Below are 3,270 nucleotides of genomic sequence, written 5' to 3' on the forward strand. Positions count from 1 at the left end.
CGAATTTTGTGTCGGAATAGACAGTGTGCGGATTGAATAGTGTAAAATAACATTTCAATTAGTAAAATGGAAAACAATTTTACGACGGAATTAACAGTGTGACGGATTACGTAGGTGTCGGATTAGACAGTTTTCACTGTATTACGTAAAACAAATGATGCCCTATGTTTTAGGTCAATATACAGTATTGTTATACCCTTATAAATATCATTCTATAGATTTATTACTTATAAAAAGTCCAACAAAAGAACTGTTTATTACATCGGTTCAACAATTTCGCTATTGACCGGTCTTACATAAGAATTGTTAGACCGCAACGTCACTCGTCTGTTACGACACAAGTAATTAATCATCGTTCAATATCGGAGACGCGAAAATAGACGAAGTTAAGAGCTACAGAGTTGTTGCTAACAGCAAGGTAAGGAAGAAGGGAAGAGTATGTTTCGTGATAAATAATTTTTGTGATACAATATATATATAATTGATTTTGTTCTTTCTCAGCTTGATGTTTTATATTTACTGAAGAAGCCATAATTTTCCATATAAAATAATTGATAATACAGCGTGTATTGATTAAATTGATCAATCTTAAGTGAGCAGTGAAGGGTATAACAAAACAGTTAGAGACTGGGATTCGGCAACATATATTTTGTTGGACCTGATCATGAAGGTGAAAATGTTGCCCGAGGCCGCAGGCCTCGGGCAACATTTTCACCTTCAGGTCCAACAAATCATATGTTGCCCTCATACCCAGTCAATAACTGTATAATACATATACTGCCCTCTTTTTGAGGTCAAAACACAGTAATACATATACATGTACTGCCAACTGTTTTAGGTCAATATACAGTAATACACATACTGCTCTCTATATTTAGGTCAATATACAGGTAATGGCCAGTTCCAGGTTTTGGTTCAAGAAATAGAAGAGAACAACACCCAATGGAGATTCCACGATGGTACACTGATGCCTGGTCACTGTCTTGCTAGTCTGTCTGGCCTTGAGGGCAAAATTCACATGAGGGCCATGAGTAGCCTAGACTTTAAATGTCAAGACGCCTATCCCACGGATAAATATCACTTTATGTGTTAAATAATCGTGTATTTCTTAGTTTCCAGTAAGCTGGGATGTACACCCAATATCACTTTATGTGTGAAATATATCGTGTATTTCCTAATTTCCAGTAAGCGGGGATGTTCATCCAATATCACTACATGTGTGGAAAAAAATGAATAACACGAGAGATCATAATATACAAGAAAGACATTAAAACTCCATTTACACTTCCACCAGAATAAATAATTTTAAAAACTTTAAATACATGGTCTTCATGAATATAAATCTGACCGAAAAGAATTCATTTAAGGAAACAGGATATAATATTCCTTATTCAAGGAATTAAAAATTCAGAAAGTAGATATAATTACCTTATTCCGTATGCTGCAAGAATTTCATTATAAGACAAGCTTAAAATAATATTCCCTCGGGAGGGAAAAACATTGGTCAATAGATACATGCAGATGGGACTTTTTTCTCAGAAAATTTCAGCATCAATGCTGAATTTTCAAAATATATATTCCGGAATGCTTAAAAAATAATTGTTTCCTGGAAGTTAAACTTTTTTAAAGATTTCATAAACGAGTTTAATGAATATCAAATTCAGATATTATCGTATATTTATCATGCAAAAGTTGTTGTGATTTACGCAATATAAATATATGTTATGATGGAATTTTATTGTACTTTTTATATAATCAAATGTTATCTAATTTTCTATTGCATATTCTGCTTTACAAATGCCCTTCTAGACTGCAAAAAATAATATTTGTTTTTTTTTTCAGGATATTTTATTTAAACATTTTATTTTAAAAAATAATCAAAAGTAATATTTTGTTGCTTTGTTTAATCCACAAAAAATGTACAAGCTTCTTTTCAAACTTTCCCAAATGACAATGAATGCTATATATTGGCCCGTATAGAATGGAATTATGAACAAGGTTCTTTTAAGATTTTGCTTTGTAAGCAGTGACAGAAATAAGACCGTTTTTTTGCACTGGACATGACACTAGAAATGGTTAAGCGTCTATTGCGCTGTATATCCACCATCTACTGGAATAGCTGTCCCTGTCGTATTGTCTGCTGCCGGGGAGCAAAGAAAGGTAACTAGTTCAGCCACCTGTCAAAGATAAAATAGAATGATATAAAAGATAGGACAAAAATTGAATCCAGTCGACTGGGGAGTTGCACTTCTTTATGGCACCTGACCCCACGTTAATCGATGTTTTAGGGGTTCATGTTTGCTCTGCATTAAAGTTTGTATTGTTTGATGGACTTCAGATTTTAGATACATGTTCTGTTTCTCTGTCTCAATATTTCAATTACTAAATACCTGTTTAAAAACTACAATCTGTTGAAAACTTCTTACAAAGTAGATCACATCAGTAATTATCAGTAATGAAAATAATAAATTATTATAACCTCTTGTTCACTATAATATATATGTATATTTCATATACGTGATACTTTTTCTTTCCCTGCACCATCTTTCATAGAAACCGATTAATCCTTTTGTAGAATCTATCAACTTAAATTATCGCCATAGTGGTAATTCAAAGTCTTATATTTACATGTAGCTGAAATGAGTAGAGGCGTCGGAGATAAATATATTGAACTTATTCACATTTGTTTCATTTAGTGTACATTTACGTAAACATAGCCATTTATTACAAATCACATACCTGAGAAGGTGTTGTATTCTTATTCGTAGGATTCATTCCTGCAAGACTCTCCTGAAATTGAAATTAAATGTATATATACTATATATATTTTTATATGATAAAGTCAGACAGAACTGGTTGTGGTTTTTGGCTGAAAATGTTTTTCCTGTAATATCAGACTCCTTGTTTTAATACATAAGCTGAGTTTTTAAATATGAAATAAAAAGTTTTTTTTTACCAGACACTTTTCTCGACTTTCCCCTGATTCTTTTTGCATGGACACCAGTGCAGGTTAAGAACTACAAATTATGTGCATCAGCGTCAACATATACAAATGGAAACAAAATCATTTATGATGCATGCACATATTGTCATATCATGTTGTCATATTTGTTTTTAAATTTAATGAATGCAGCTGTAAATTGTCGCCCCTATTCATGATAGGGAAATAACGGGAAAATCCGTCGTCAATTTAAAATGTAGATAATGCCTAGCAATAAGTACAGACCTGAGACCTCTGCCCCCCACACGCTCGCTGCACGAACGGTACAC

The 3,270-nt window shown here is 32.8% G+C and overlaps 1 long non-coding RNA gene across 1 annotated transcript; it reads right to left on the reverse strand.

Moving 5' to 3' along the window:
* Positions 1-1,902: 1,902 nt before the first annotated feature.
* LOC134265672 (uncharacterized) lies at positions 1,903-3,009 on the reverse strand. Its single transcript, XR_009991803.1, has 3 exons — positions 2,957-3,009; positions 2,740-2,790; positions 1,903-2,177 (listed from the first exon to the last, which is right to left on the reverse strand). It is a non-coding gene; the product is annotated as an uncharacterized LOC134265672 (long non-coding RNA).
* Between the last annotated feature and the right edge of the window lie 261 nt (positions 3,010-3,270).

Source organism: Saccostrea cucullata, unplaced genomic scaffold (genome assembly GCF_032062105.1).
Source record: "Saccostrea cucullata isolate Sc308-1 unplaced genomic scaffold, CSIRO_AGI_Scuc_v1 ctg1064, whole genome shotgun sequence".
In the NCBI taxonomy this organism is placed as follows: Eukaryota; Metazoa; Mollusca; class Bivalvia; order Ostreida; family Ostreidae; genus Saccostrea; species Saccostrea cuccullata.